Source organism: Ambystoma mexicanum (genome assembly GCF_040938575.1).
Source record: "Ambystoma mexicanum isolate Mex_15411 chromosome 12 unlocalized genomic scaffold, UKY_AmexF1_1 Mex_chr12_unloc.1, whole genome shotgun sequence".
Taxonomy (NCBI): Eukaryota; Metazoa; Chordata; class Amphibia; order Caudata; family Ambystomatidae; genus Ambystoma; species Ambystoma mexicanum.
In genome coordinates this window covers 4,604,941-4,621,731 of record NW_027182322.1, presented here as the reverse complement: position 1 = coordinate 4,621,731, position 16,791 = coordinate 4,604,941, and the positions used below count along the sequence as shown (strand labels likewise).

The following is a 16,791-nucleotide window of genomic DNA, read 5'->3' as shown; positions in this document are numbered from 1 at the left end:
GCATGTTCATGATGACTCCATGTCGCACCTGCATACAAGGATGCATGTTCATGCCGCCTCGTTCTCTTGGCTTCATACAGGGATTTTATCTCCTCCCCTGTCTCACCCTCATGCAGGGATGCATGACCAATGCTCCTTCCCTTCTCGCCCGCATACATGGATGCACGTTCATGTCTCCTCGTTCTCTCGGCTTCATACGGGGATTTTATCTCCTCCCTGTCTCACCCTCAGGAAGGGATGCATGACCAATGCTCCTTCCCGTCTCGCCCGCATACATGGATGCACGTTCACGCCTCCTCCTTCTCTCGGCTTCATACGGGGATCATATCTCCTCCCTGTCTCACCCTCATGCAGGGATTCATGACCAAGGCTCCTTCCTGTCTCGCCCGCATACATGGATGCACGTTCACGCCTCCTCCTTCTCTCGGCTTCATACGGGGATCATATCTCCTCCCTGTCTCACCCTCATGCAGGGATGCATGACCAATGCTCCTTCCCTTCTCGCCTGCATACATGGATGCACGTTCACGCCTCCTCCTTCTATCGGCTTCATACGGGGATCATATCTCCTCCCTGTCTCACCCTCATGCAGGGATGCATGACCAATGCTCCTTCCTGTCTCGCCCGCATACATGGATGCACGTTCACGCCTCCTCCTTCTCTCGGCTTCATACGGGGATCATATCTCCTCCCTGTCTCACCCTCATGCAGGGATGCATGACCAATGCTCCTTCCCTTCTCGCCTGCATACATGGATGCACGTTCACGCCTCCTCCTTCTCTCGGCTTCATACGGGGATCATATCTCCTCAATGTCTCACCCTCACTTCCAACATGTGTAACTTCTTGTTCTCTTTGACGTCTGGGGCATGGGTGGCTACTGCACAGCTCTAGATGTCGCCCACCTGCAAGGTGCTATGGAAAGCACTTTTCCACATTGGACGTGCTATATTAACCCCCTCTCCCCAAATACAATAAAAATAAAGAAATATATGTGCTTCCATAATGTCTACCTTCTAATGTTTCATATGTGTAAGCACATTGTCCTCCTCCTGACCACATTCTAAAACTATGTGCAAATTGTTCCTTCCATAAACTGTCACTTCCTTGGCCCTTTATTTATAATGACTATTATACTCTCTCTCTTTCCGCCACAGTATAAAAAAGCCTAGCACACCTCATGATTGGACTAAGAAATTCCTGTCATTTAGTTGGAAATGATTTTCCCATTATCCCCAAAAACTCCTCACTGTGTCTAAGAACGCTTTTTTTCACAGGACAATACAGATCAGATTGACTTGAAAGGTCCTTTCACGCGACTACAGAATGCCTCTCATTCCACTAAAAGATACGCCAGTGCCTACAATAGCCTAGGACTAGACTATGAGTCCCAATGTAGAAAGACCACAAGTCCACAGATATGCCTGTTTATTTAAACATCAGTATTATCATCAGCGTGTGACTGTAAAGGCGGGACCTTGCGCTCTCTGTAACGCGCTCCATTGGCAACATCAGTTAAATGTCGTTGGTTCAATCCCTCGCGGATGTTGTTTTTATTCCCAATTGTAACTGGGAAATACTGTCGCTGCAATACATATGTCTTAATCAAGCTAGTGGTTATTGACGTAAATGGCAGTGTTATAATGTTTCATGTACTGCAAATGTCACCACATAATGCGCTCTTAATTAGATTTGGTTGAAATACATTACAGTCACCCGATGAAAAAGTGTGCAAAGAGCATTAAAGAAACAAAAGGTTCATAACAGTAACAGGACATATCGAATTGTTTCAGTCCTCCACAGAGATTGCCAATGTATTAATGGAAATTCTAAAATATCTGCCCAACTGCCGTGACATTGCCTCACCGCAATGCCGTGACTCGGATTCGAACCGAGGTTGCTGCGGCCACAACGCAGAGTACTAACCACTATAAGATCACGGCGAGCTACTTGGGCTGCTACAATGTGTCGTTCCACCTCTATCATAAGCTGTACTCCATCTGTGATGTCATGACTCATGTTTGAATTAAAGGTTGGTTGTGATGTTATCCAGGAGAATAAGTGGACACCTGATCCCCAGTCACTTATTTAAGATCTCAATAATCAAGTCAGAATCCAAATGAAAGTCATCAAAGTGGAGCCAATTAGAAATAATATAGTTACACAAACCTGGCAATCGTGCGGCAGCCAGGGCCGATAATGGCCCGCCAGCCTGAGAGCAGGAAAGTGTGAGAGCAGTGATGGTCTTGTGAGAGTTTACAGCTGTTATTGACCCTGTCCCCTTCCATTGCAGAGTTTTCTCCCTATAAGAAGTGCAGAGGCTCCCTCCGGGGTGCTAATAGTAAATTTATTTTTTTGCGCAGGAGAAGTGCTCTTCACCAATTGCACGTGCCAAATCACCCGAAGGCCACCACCATAAAATTCAGGCATTCATGTTCATGCGTCCTCCATGTTATGTCCTTATAAAGGGATGCATGTTCATGATGACTCCATGTCACACCTGCATACAAGGATGCATGTTCATGCCGCCTCATTCTCTTGGCTTCATACAGGGATTTTATCTCCTCCCTGTCTCACCCTCATGCAGGGATGCATGACCAATGCTCCTTCCCTTCTCGCCCGCATACATGGATGCACGTTCATGTCTCCTCGTTCTCTCGGCTTCATACAGGGATTTTATCTCCTCCCTGTCTCACCCTCAGGAAGGGATGCATGATCAATGCTCCTTCCCGTCTCGCCCGCATACATGGATGCACGTTCACGCCTCCTCCTTCTCTCGGCTTCATACGGGGATCATATCTCCTCCCTGTCTCACCCTCATGCAGGGATGCATGACCAATGCTCCTTCCCTTCTCGCCTGCATACATGGATGCACGTTCACGCCTCCTCCTTCTCTCGGCTTCATACGGGGATCATATCTCCTCAATGTCTCACCCTCACTTCCAACATGTGTAACTTCTTGTTCTCTTTGACGTCTGGGGCATGGGTGGCTACTGCACAGCTCTAGATGTCGCCCACCTGCAAGGTGCTATGGAAAGCACTTTTCCACATTGGACGTGCTATATTAACCCCCTCTCCCCAAATACAATAAAAATAAAGAAATATATGTGCTTCCATAATGTCTACCTTCTAATGTTTCATATGTGTAAGCACATTGTCCTCCTCCTGACCACATTCTAAAACTATGTGCAAATTGTTCCTTCCATAAACTGTCACTTCCTTGGCCCTTTATTTATAATGACTGTTATACTCTCTCTCTTTCCGCCACAGTATAAAAAAGCCTAGCACACCTCATGATTGGACTAAGAAATTCCTGTCATTTAGTTGGAAATGATTTTCCCATTATCCCCAAAAACTCCTCACTGTGTCTAAGAACGCTTTTTTTCACAGGACAATACAGATCAGATTGACTTGAAAGGTCCTTTCACGCGACTACAGAATGCCTCTCATTCCACTAAAAGATACGCCAGTGCCTACAATTGCCTAGGACTAGACTATGAGTCCCAATGTAGAAAGACCACAAGTCCACAGATATGCCTGTTTATTTAAACATCAGTATTATCATCAGCGTGTGACTGTAAAGGCGGGACCTTGCGCTCTCTGTAACGCGCTCCATTGGCAACATCAGTTAAATGTCGTTGGTTCAATCCCTCGCGGATGTTGTTTTTATTCCCATTTGTAACTGGGAAATACTGTCGCTGCAATACATATGTCTTAATCAAGCTAGTGGTTATTGACGTAAATGGCAGTGTTATAATGTTTCATGTACTGCAAATGTCACCACATAACGCGCTCTTAATTAGATTTGGTTGAAATACATTACAGTCACCCGATGAAAAAGTGTGCAAAGAGCATTAAAGAAACAAAAGGTTCATAACAGTAACAGGACATATCGAATTGTTTCAGTCCTCCACAGAGATTGCCAATGTATTAATGGAAATTCTAAAATATCTGCCCAACTGCCGTGACATTGCCTCACCGCAATGCTGTGACTCGGATTCGAACCGATGTTGCTGTGGCCACAACGCAGAGTACTAACCACTATATGATCACGGCGAGCTACTTGGGCTGCTACAATGTGACGTTCCACCTCTATCATAAGCTGTACTCCATCTGTGATGTCATGACTCATGTTTGAATTAAAGGTTGGTTGTGATGTTATCCATGAGAATAAGTGGACACCTGATCCCCAGTCACTTATTTAAGATCTCAATAATCAAGTCGGAATCCAAATGAAAGTCATCAAAGTGGAGCCAATTAGAAATATTACAGTTACACAAACCTGGCAATGGTGCGGCAGCCAGGGCCGATAATGGCCCGCCAGCCTGAGAGCAGGAAAGTGTGAGAGCAGTGATGGTCTTGTGAGAGTTTACAGCTGTTATTGACCCTGTCCCCTTCCATTGCAGAGTTTTCTCCCTATAAGAAGTGCAGAGGCTCCCTCCGGGGTGCTAATAGTACATTTATTTTTTTGCGCAGGAGAAGTGCTCTTCACCAATTGCACGTGCCAAATCACCCGAAGGCCACCACCATAAAATTCAGGCATTCATGTTCATGCGTCCTCCATGTTATGTCCTTATAAAGGGATGCATGTTCATGATGACTCCATGTCGCACCTGCATACAAGGATGCATGTTCATGCCGCCTCGTTCTCTTGGCTTCATACAGGGATTTTATCTCCTCCCCTGTCTCACCCTCATGCAGGGATGCATGACCAATGCTCCTTCCCTTCTCGCCCGCATACATGGATGCACGTTCATGTCTCCTCGTTCTCTCGGCTTCATACGGGGATTTTATCTCCTCCCTGTCTCACCCTCAGGAAGGGATGCATGACCAATGCTCCTTCCCGTCTCGCCCGCATACATGGATGCACGTTTACGCCTCCTCCTTCTCTCGGCTTCATACGGGGATCATATCTCCTCCCTGTCTCACCCTCATGCAGGGATGCATGACCAAGGCTCCTTCCTGTCTCGCCCGCATACATGGATGCACGTTCACGCCTCCTCCTTCTCTCGGCTTCATACGGGGATCATATCTCCTCCCTGTCTCACCCTCATGCAGGGATGCATGACCAATGCTCCTTCCCTTCTCGCCTGCATACATGGATGCACGTTCACGCCTCCTCCTTCTATCGGCTTCATACGGGGATCATATCTCCTCCCTGTCTCACCCTCATGCAGGGATGCATGACCAATGCTCCTTCCTGTCTCGCCCGCATACATGGATGCACGTTCACGCCTCCTCCTTCTCTCGGCTTCATACGGGGATCATATCTCCTCCCTGTCTCACCCTCATGCAGGGATGCATGACCAATGCTCCTTCCCTTCTCGCCTGCATACATGGATGCACGTTCACGCCTCCTCCTTCTCTCGGCTTCATACGGGGATCATATCTCCTCAATGTCTCACCCTCACTTCCAACATGTGTAACTTCTTGTTCTCTTTGACGTCTGGGGCATGGGTGGCTACTGCACAGCTCTAGATGTCGCCCACCTGCAAGGTGCTATGGAAAGCACTTTTCAACATTGGACGTGCTATATTAACCCCCTCTCCCCAAATACAATAAAAATAAAGAAATATATGTGCTTCCATAATGTCTACCTTCTAATGTTTCATATGTGTAAGCACATTGTCCTCCTCCTGACCACATTCTAAAACTATGTGAATTTTGTTCCTTCCATAAACTGTCACTTCCTTGGCCCTTTATTTATAATGACTGTTATACTCTCTCTCTTTCCGCCACAGTATAAAAAAGCCTAGCACACCTCATGATTGGACTAAGAAATTCCTGTCATTTAGTTGGAAATGATTTTCCCATTATCCCCAAAAACTCCTCACTGTGTCTAAGAACGCTTTTTTTCACAGGACAATACAGATCAGATTGACTTGAAAGGTCCTTTCACGCGACTACAGAATGCCTCTCATTCCACTAAAAGATACGCCAGTGCCTACAATAGCCTAGGACTAGACTATGAGTCCCAATGTAGAAAGACCACAAGTCCACAGATATGCCTGTTTATTTAAACATCAGTATTATCATCAGCGTGTGACTGTAAAGGCGGGACCTTGCGCTCTCTGTAACGCGCTCCATTGGCAACATCAGTTAAATGTCGTTGGTTCAATCCCTCGCGGATGTTGTTTTTATTCCCATTTGTAACTGGGAAATACTGTCGCTGCAATACATATGTCTTAATCAAGCTAGTGGTTATTGACGTAAATGGCAGTGTTATAATGTTTCATGTACTGCAAATGTCACCACATAATGCGCTCTTAATTAGATTTGGTTGAAATACATTACAGTCACCCGATGAAAAAGTGTGCAAAGAGCATTAAAGAAACAAAAGGTTCATAACAGTAACAGGACATATCGAATTGTTTCAGTCCTCCACAGAGATTGCCAATGTATTAATGGAAATTGTAAAATATCTGCCCAACTGCCGTGACATTGCCTCACCGCAATGCCGTGACTCGGATTCGAACCGAGGTTGCTGCGGCCACAACGCAGAGTACTAACCACTATACGATCACAGCGAGCTACTTGGGCTGCTACAATGTGACGTTCCACCTCTATCATAAGCTGTACTCCATCTGTGATGTCATGACTCATATTTGAATTAAAGGTTGGTTGTGATGTTATCCATGAGAATAAGTGGACACCTGATCCCCAGTCACTTATTTAAGATCTCAATAATCAAGTCGGAATCCAAATGAAAGTCATCAAAGTGGAGCCAATTAGAAATATTACAGTTACACAAACCTGGCAATGGTGCGGCAGCCAGGGCCGATAATGGCCCGCCAGCCTGAGAGCAGGAAAGTGTGAGAGCAGTGATGGTCTTGTGAGAGTTTACAGCTGTTATTGACCCTGTCCCCTTCCATTGCAGAGTTTTCTCCCTATAAGAAGTGCAGAGGCTCCCTCCGGGGTGCTAATAGTACATTTATTTTTTTGCGCAGGAGAAGTGCTCTTCACCAATTGCACGTGCCAAATCACCCGAAGGCCACCACCATAAAATTCAGGCATTCATGTTCATGCGTCCTCCATGTTATGTCCTTATAAAGGGATGCATGTTCATGATGACTCCATGTCGCACCTGCATACAAGGATGCATGTTCATGCCGCCTCGTTCTCTTGGCTTCATACAGGGATTTTATCTCCTCCCCTGTCTCACCCTCATGCAGGGATGCATGACCAATGCTCCTTCCCTTCTCGCCCGCATACATGGATGCACGTTCATGTCTCCTCGTTCTCTCGGCTTCATACGGGGATTTTATCTCCTCCCTGTCTCACCCTCAGGAAGGGATGCATGACCAATGCTCCTTCCCGTCTCGCCCGCATACATGGATGCACGTTCACGCCTCCTCCTTCTCTCGGCTTCATACGGGGATCATATCTCCTCCCTGTCTCACCCTCATGCAGGGATGCATGACCAAGGCTCCTTCCTGTCTCGCCCGCATACATGGATGCACGTTCACGCCTCCTCCTTCTCTCGGCTTCATACGGGGATCATATCTCCTCCCTGTCTCACCCTCATGCAGGGATGCATGACCAATGCTCCTTCCCTTCTCGCCTGCATACATGGATGCACGTTCACGCCTCCTCCTTCTATCGGCTTCATACGGGGATCATATCTCCTCCCTGTCTCACCCTCATGCAGGGATGCATGACCAATGCTCCTTCCTGTCTCGCCCGCATACATGGATGCACGTTCACGCCTCCTCCTTCTCTCGGCTTCATACGGGGATCATATCTCCTCCCTGTCTCACCCTCATGCAGGGATGCATGACCAATGCTCCTTCCCTTCTCGCCTGCATACATGGATGCACGTTCACGCCTCCTCCTTCTCTCGGCTTCATACGGGGATCATATCTCCTCAATGTCTCACCCTCACTTCCAACATGTGTAACTTCTTGTTCTCTTTGACGTCTGGGGCATGGGTGGCTACTGCACAGCTCTAGATGTCGCCCACCTGCAAGGTGCTATGGAAAGCACTTTTCCACATTGGACGTGCTATATTAACCCCCTCTCCCCAAATACAATAAAAATAAAGAAATATATGTGCTTCCATAATGTCTACCTTCTAATGTTTCATATGTGTAAGCACATTGTCCTCCTCCTGACCACATTCTAAAACTATGTGCAAATTGTTCCTTCCATAAACTGTCACTTCCTTGGCCCTTTATTTATAATGACTGTTATACTCTCTCTCTTTCCGCCACAGTATAAAAAAGCCTAGCACACCTGATGATTGGACTAAGAAATTCCTGTCATTTAGTTGGAAATGATTTTCCCATTATCCCCAAAAACTCCTCACTGTGTCTAAGAACGCTTTTTTTCACAGGACAATACAGATCAGATTGACTTGAAAGGTCCTTTCACGCGACTACAGAATGCCTCTCATTCCACTAAAAGATACGCCAGTGCCTACAATAGCCTAGGACTAGACTATGAGTCCCAATGTAGAAAGACCACAAGTCCACAGATATGCCTGTTTATTTAAACATCAGTATTATCATCAGCGTGTGACTGTAAAGGCGGGACCTTGCGCTCTCTGTAACGCGCTCCATTGGCAACATCAGTTAAATGTCGTTGGTTCAATCCCTCGCGGATGTTGTTTTTATTCCCATTTGTAACTGGGAAATACTGTCGCTGCAATACATATGTCTTAATCAAGCTAGTGGTTATTGACGTAAATGGCAGTGTTATAATGTTTCATGTACTGCAAATGTCACCACATAATGCGCTCTTAATTAGATTTGGTTGAAATACATTACAGTCACCCGATGAAAAAGTGTGCAAAGAGCATTAAAGAAACAAAAGGTTCATAACAGTAACAGGACATATCGAATTGTTTCAGTCCTCCACAGAGATTGCCAATGTATTAATGGAAATTCTAAAATATCTGCCCAACTGCCGTGACATTGCCTCACCGCAATGCCGTGACTCGGATTCGAACCGAGGTTGCTGCGGCCACAACGCAGAGTACTAACCACTATACGATCACGGCGAGCTACTTGGGCTGCTACAATGTGTCGTTCCACCTCTATCATAAGCTGTACTCCATCTGTGATGTCATGACTCATGTTTGAATTAAAGGTTGGTTGTGATGTTATCCAGGAGAATAAGTGGACACCTGATCCCCAGTCACTTATTTAAGATCTCAATAATCAAGTCAGAATCCAAATGAAAGTCATCAAAGTGGAGCCAATTAGAAATAATATAGTTACACAAACCTGGCAATCGTGCGGCAGCCAGGGCCGATAATGGCCCGCCAGCCTGAGAGCAGGAAAGTGTGAGAGCAGTGATGGTCTTGTGAGAGTTTACAGCTGTTATTGACCCTGTCCCCTTCCATTGCAGAGTTTTCTCCCTATAAGAAGTGCAGAGGCTCCCTCTGGGGTGCTAATAGTAAATTTATTTTTTTGCGCAGGAGAAGTGCTCTTCACCAATTGCACGTGCCAAATCACCCGAAGGCCACCACCATAAAATTCAGGCATTCATGTTCATGCGTCCTCCATGTTATGTCCTTATAAAGGGATGCATGTTCATGATGACTCCATGTCACACCTGCATACAAGGATGCATGTTCATGCCGCCTCATTCTCTTGGCTTCATACAGGGATTTTATCTCCTCCCTGTCTCACCCTCATGCAGGGATGCATGACCAATGCTCCTTCCCTTCTCGCCCGCATACATGGATGCACGTTCATGTCTCCTCGTTCTCTCGGCTTCATACAGGGATTTTATCTCCTCCCTGTCTCACCCTCAGGAAGGGATGCATGATCAATGCTCCTTCCCGTCTCGCCCGCATACATGGATGCACGTTCACGCCTCCTCCTTCTCTCGGCTTCATACGGGGATCATATCTCCTCCCTGTCTCACCCTCATGCAGGGATGCATGACCAATGCTCCTTCCCTTCTCGCCTGCATACATGGATGCACATTCACGCCTCCTCCTTCTCTCGGCTTCATACGGGGATCATATCTCCTCCCTGTCTCACCCTCATGCAGGGATGCATGACCAATGCTCCTTCCCTTCTCGCCTGCATACATGGATGCACGTTCACGCCTCCTCCTTTTCTCGGCTTCATACGGGGATCATATCTCCTCAATGTCTCACCCTCACTTCCAACATGTGTAACTTCTTGTTCTCTTTGACGTCTGGGCCATGGGTGGCTACTAAACAGCTCTAGATGTCGCCCACCTGCAAGGTGCTATGGAAAGCACTTTTCCACATTGGACGTGCTATATTAACCCCCTCTCCCCAAATACAATAAAAATAAAGAAATATATGTGCTTCCATAATGTCTACCTTCTAATGTTTCATATGTGTAAGCACATTGTCCTCCTCCTGACCACATTCTAAAACTATGTGCAAATTGTTCCTTCCATAAACTGTCACTTCCTTGGCCCTTTATTTATAATGACTGTTATACTCTCTCTCTTTCCGCCACAGTATAAAAAAGCCTAGCACACCTCATGATTGGACTAAGAAATTCCTGTCATTTAGTTGGAAATGATTTTCCCATTATCCCCAAAAACTCCTCACTGTGTCTAAGAACGCTTTTTTTCACAGGACAATACAGATCAGATTGACTTGAAAGGTCCTTTCACGCGACTACAGAATGCCTCTCATTCCACTAAAAGATACGCCAGTGCCTACAATAGCCTAGGACTAGACTATGAGTCCCAATGTAGAAAGACCACAAGTCCACAGATATGCCTGTTTATTTAAACATCTGTATTATCATCAGCGTGTGACTGTAAAGGCGGGACCTCGCGCTCTCTGTAACGCGCTCCATTGGCAACATCAGTTAAATGTCGTTGGTTCAATCCCTCGCGGATGTTGTTTTTATTCCCATTTGTAACTGGGAAATACTGTCGATGCAATACATATGTATTAATCAAGCTAGTGGTTATTGACGTAAATGGCAGTGTTATAATGTTTCATGTACTGCAAATGTCACCACATAATGCGCTCTTAATTAGATTTGGTTGAAATACATTACAGTCACCCGATGAAAAAGTGTGCAAAGAGCATTAAAGAAACAAAAGGTTCATAACAGTAACAGGACATATCGAATTGTTTCAGTCCTCCACAGAGATTGCCAATGTATTAATGGAAATTGTAAAATATCTGACCAAATGCTGTGACATTGCCTCACCGCAATGCCGTGACTCGGATTCGAACCGAGGTTGCTGCGGCCACAACGCAGAGTACTAACCACTATACGATCACGGCGAGCTACTTGGGCTGCTACAATGTGACGTTCCACCTCTATCATAAGCTGTACTCCATCTGTGATGTCATGACTCATGTTTGAATTAAAGGTTGGTTGTGATGTTATCCATGAGAATAAGTGGACACCTGATCCCCAGTCACTTATTTAAGATCTCAATAATCAAGTCGGAATCCAAATGAAAGTCATCAAAGTGGAGCCAATTAGAAATATTACAGTTACACAAACCTGGCAATGGTGCGGCAGCCAGGGCCGATAATGGCCCGCCAGCCTGAGAGCAGGAAAGTGTGAGAGCAGTGATGGTCTTGTGAGAGTTTACAGCTGTTATTGACCCTGTCCCCTTCCATTGCAGAGTTTTCTCCCTATAAGAAGTGCAGAGGCTCCCTCCGGGGTGCTAATAGTACATTTATTTTTTTGCGCAGGAGAAGTGCTCTTCACCAATTGCACGTGCCAAATCACCCGAAGGCCACCACCATAAAATTCAGGCATTCATGTTCATGCGTCCTCCATGTTATGTCCTTATAAAGGGATGCATGTTCATGATGACTCCATGTCGCACCTGCATACAAGGATGCATGTTCATGCCGCCTCGTTCTCTTGGCTTCATACAGGGATTTTATCTCCTCCCCTGTCTCACCCTCATGCAGGGATGCATGACCAATGCTCCTTCCCTTCTCGCCCGCATACATGGATGCACGTTCATGTCTCCTCGTTCTCTCGGCTTCATACGGGGATTTTATCTCCTCCCTGTCTCACCCTCAGGAAGGGATGCATGACCAATGCTCCTTCCCGTCTCGCCCGCATACATGGATGCACGTTCACGCCTCCTCCTTCTCTCGGCTTCATACGGGGATCATATCTCCTCCCTGTCTCACCCTCATGCAGGGATGCATGACCAAGGCTCCTTCCTGTCTCGCCCGCATACATGGATGCACGTTCACGCCTCCTCCTTCTCTCGGCTTCATACGGGGATCATATCTCCTCCCTGTCTCACCCTCATGCAGGGATGCATGACCAATGCTCCTTCCCTTCTCGCCTGCATACATGGATGCACGTTCACGCCTCCTCCTTCTCTCGGCTTCATACGGGGATCATATCTCCTCCCTGTCTCACCCTCATGCAGGGATGCATGACCAATGCTCCTTCCTGTCTCGCCCGCATACATGGATGCACGTTCACGCCTCCTCCTTCTCTCGGCTTCATACGGGGATCATATCTCCTCCCTGTCTCACCCTCATGCAGGGATGCATGACCAATGCTCCTTCCCTTCTCGCCTGCATACATGGATGCACGTTCACGCCTCCTCCTTCTCTCGGCTTCATACGGGGATCATATCTCCTCAATGTCTCACCCTCACTTCCAACATGTGTAACTTCTTGTTCTCTTTGACGTCTGGGGCATGGGTGGCTACTGCACAGCTCTAGATGTCGCCCACCTGCAAGGTGCTATGGAAAGCACTTTTCCACATTGGACGTGCTATATTAACCCCCTCTCCCCAAATACAATAAAAATAAAGAAATATATGTGCTTCCATAATGTCTACCTTCTAATGTTTCATATGTGTAAGCACATTGTCCTCCTCCTGACCACATTCTAAAACTATGTGCAAATTGTTCCTTCCATAAACTGTCACTTCCTTGGCCCTTTATTTATAATGACTGTTATACTCTCTCTCTTTCCGCCACAGTATAAAAAAGCCTAGCACACCTCATGATTGGACTAAGAAATTCCTGTCATTTAGTTGGAAATGATTTTCCCATTATCCCCAAAAACTCCTCACTGTGTCTAAGAACGCTTTTTTTCACAGGACAATACAGATCAGATTGACTTGAAAGGTCCTTTCACGCGACTACAGAATGCCTCTCATTCCACTAAAAGATACGCCAGTGCCTACAATAGCCTAGGACTAGACTATGAGTCCCAATGTAGAAAGACCACAAGTCCACAGATATGCCTGTTTATTTAAACATCAGTATTATCATCAGCGTGTGACTGTAAAGGCGGGACCTTGCGCTCTCTGTAACGCGCTCCATTGGCAACATCAGTTAAATGTCGTTGGTTCAATCCCTCGCGGATGTTGTTTTTATTCCCATTTGTAACTGGGAAATACTGTCGCTGCAATACATATGTCTTAATCAAGCTAGTGGTTATTGACGTAAATGGCAGTGTTATAATGTTTCATGTACTGCAAATGTCACCACATAATGCGCTCTTAATTAGATTTGGTTGAAATACATTACATTCACCCGATGAAAAAGTGTGCAAAGAGCATTAAAGAAACAAAAGGTTCATAACAGTAACAGGACATATCGAATTGTTTCAGTCCTCCACAGAGATTGCCAATGTATTAATGGAAATTCTAAAATATCTGCCCAACTGCCGTGACATTGCCTCACCGCAATGCCGTGACTCGGATTCGAACCGAGGTTGCTGCGGCCACAACGCAGAGTACTAACCACTATACGATCACGGCGAGCTACTTGGGCTGCTACAATGTGTCGTTCCACCTCTATCATAAGCTGTACTCCATCTGTGATGTCATGACTCATGTTTGAATTAAAGGTTGGTTGTGATGTTATCCAGGAGAATAAGTGGACACCTGATCCCCAGTCACTTATTTAAGATCTCAATAATCAAGTCAGAATCCAAATGAAAGTCATCAAAGTGGAGCCAATTAGAAATAATATAGTTACACAAACCTGGCAATCGTGCGGCAGCCAGGGCCGATAATGGCCCGCCAGCCTGAGAGCAGGAAAGTGTGAGAGCAGTGATGGTCTTGTGAGAGTTTACAGCTGTTATTGACCCTGTCCCCTTCCATTGCAGAGTTTTCTCCCTATAAGAAGTGCAGAGGCTCCCTCCGGGGTGCTAATAGTAAATTTATTTTTTTTGCGCAGGAGAAGTGCTCTTCACCAATTGCACGTGCGAAATCACCCGAAGGCCACCACCATAAAATTCAGGCATTCATGTTCATGCGTCCTCCATGTTATGTCCTTATAAAGGGATGCATGTTCATGATGACTCCATGTCACACCTGCATACAAGGATGCATGTTCATGCCGCCTCATTCTCTTGGCTTCATACAGGGATTTTATCTCCTCCCTGTCTCACCCTCATGCAGGGATGCATGACCAATGCTCCTTCCCTTCTCGCCCGCATACATGGATGCACGTTCATGTCTCCTCGTTCTCTCGGCTTCATACAGGGATTTTATCTCCTCCCTGTCTCACCCTCAGGAAGGGATGCATGATCAATGCTCCTTCCCGTCTCGCCCGCATACATGGATGCACGTTCACGCCTCCTCCTTCTCTCGGTTTCATACGGGGATCATATCTCCTCCCTGTCTCACCCTCATGCAGGGATGCATGACCAATGCTCCTTCCCTTCTCGCCTGCATACATGGATGCACGTTCACGCCTCCTCCTTCTCTCGGCTTCATACGGGGATCATATCTCCTCCCTGTCTCACCCTCATGCAGGGATGCATGACCAATGCTCCTTCCCTTCTCGCCTGCATACATGGATGCACGTTCACGCCTCCTCCTTTTCTCGGCTTCATACGGGGATCATATCTCCTCAATGTCTCACCCTCACTTCCAACATGTGTAACTTCTTGTTCTCTTTGACGTCTGGGGCATGGGTGGCTACTGCACAGCTCTAGATGTCGCCCACCTGCAAGGTGCTATGGAAAGCACTTTTCCACATTGGACGTGCTATATTAACCCCCTCTCCCCAAATACAATAAAAATAAAGAAATATATGTGCTTCCATAATGTCTACCTTCTAATGTTTCATATGTGTAAGCACATTGTCCTCCTCCTGACCACATTCTAAAACTATGTGCAAATTGTTCCTTCCATAAACTGTCACTTCCTTGGCCCTTTATTTATAATGACTGTTATACTCTCTCTCTTTCCGCCACAGTATAAAAAAGCCTAGCACACCTCATGATTGGACTAAGAAATTCCTGTCATTTAGTTGGAAATGATTTTCCCATTATCCCCAAAAACTCCTCACTGTGTCTAAGAACGCTCTTTTTCACAGGACAATACAGATCAGATTGACTTGAAAGGTCCTTTCACGCGACTACAGAATGCCTCTCATTCCACTAAAAGATACGCCAGTGCCTACAATAGCCTAGGACTAGACTATGAGTCCCAATGTAGAAAGACCACAAGTCCACAGATATGCCTGTTTATTTAAACATCTGTATTATCATCAGCGTGTGACTGTAAAGGCGGGACCTCGCGCTCTCTGTAACGCGCTCCATTGGCAACATCAGTTAAATGTCGTTGGTTCAATCCCTCGCGGATGTTGTTTTTATTCCCATTTGTAACTGGGAAATACTGTCGCTGCAATACATATGTCTTAATCAAGCTAGTGGTTATTGACGTAAATGGCAGTGTTATAATGTTTCATGTACTGCAAATGTCACCACATAATGCGCTCTTAATTAGATTTGGTTGAAATACATTACAGTCACCCGATGAAAAAGTGTGCAAAGAGCATTAAAGAAACAAAAGGTTCATAACAGTAACAGGACATATCGAATTGTTTCAGTCCTCCACAGAGATTGCCAATGTATTAATGGAAATTCTAAAATATCTGCCCAACTGCCGTGACATTGCCTCACCGCAATGCCGTGACTCGGATTCGAACCGAGGTTGCTGCGGCCACAACGCAGAGTACTAACCACTATACGATCAAGGCGAGCTACTTGGGCTGCTACAATGTGTCGTTCCACCTCTATCATAAGCTGTACTCCATCTGTGATGTCATGACTCATGTTTGAATTAAAGGTTGGTTGTGATGTTATCCAGGAGAATAAGTGGACACCTGATCCCCAGTCACTTATTTAAGATCTCAATAATCAAGTCAGAATCCAAATGAAAGTCATCAAAGTGGAGCCAATTAGAAATAATATAGTTACACAAACCTGGCAATCGTGCGGCAGCCAGGGCCGATAATGGCCCGCCAGCCTGAGAGCAGGAAAGTGTGAGAGCAGTGATGGTCTTGTGAGAGTTTACAGCTGTTATTGACCCTGTCCCCTTCCATTGCAGAGTTTTCTCCCTATAAGAAGTGCAGAGGCTCCCTCCGGGGTGCTAATAGTAAATTTATTTTTTTGCGCAGGAGAAGTGCTCTTCACCAATTGCACGTGCCAAATCACCCGAAGGCCACCACCATAAAATTCAGGCATTCATGTTCATGCGTCCTCCATGTTATGTCCTTATAAAGGGATGCATGTTCATGATGACTCCATGTCACACCTGCATACAAGGATGCATGTTCATGCCGCCTCATTCTCTTGGCTTCATACAGGGATTTTATCTCCTCCCTGTCTCACCCTCATGCAGGGATGCATGACCAATGCTCCTTCCCTTCTCGCCCGCATACATGGATGCACGTTCATGTCTCCTCGTTCTCTCGGCTTCATACAGGGATTTTATCTCCTCCCTGTCTCACCCTCAGGAAGGGATGCATGATCAATGCTCCTTCCCGTCTCGCCCGCATACATGGATGCACGTTCACGCCTCCTCCTTCTCTCGGCTTCATACGGGGATCATATCT

At 46.1% G+C, this 16,791-nt stretch overlaps 4 non-coding genes across 4 annotated transcripts; all 4 read right to left on the bottom strand.

Moving 5' to 3' along the window:
* Positions 1-6,454: 6,454 nt before the first annotated feature.
* On the bottom strand, positions 6,455-6,526 carry TRNAH-GUG (transfer RNA histidin (anticodon GUG)). The gene has a single exon. It is a non-coding gene; the product is annotated as a tRNA-His (tRNA).
* A 2,399-nt stretch (positions 6,527-8,925) lies between these two features.
* Positions 8,926-8,997, bottom strand: TRNAH-GUG (transfer RNA histidin (anticodon GUG)). The gene has a single exon. It is a non-coding gene; the product is annotated as a tRNA-His (tRNA).
* Positions 8,998-11,157: 2,160 nt separating this feature from the next.
* TRNAH-GUG (transfer RNA histidin (anticodon GUG)) lies at positions 11,158-11,229 on the bottom strand. Its single transcript has one exon. It is a non-coding gene; the product is annotated as a tRNA-His (tRNA).
* Positions 11,230-13,628: 2,399 nt separating this feature from the next.
* TRNAH-GUG (transfer RNA histidin (anticodon GUG)) lies at positions 13,629-13,700 on the bottom strand. Its single transcript has one exon. It is a non-coding gene; the product is annotated as a tRNA-His (tRNA).
* Positions 13,701-16,791: the final 3,091 nt, after the last annotated feature.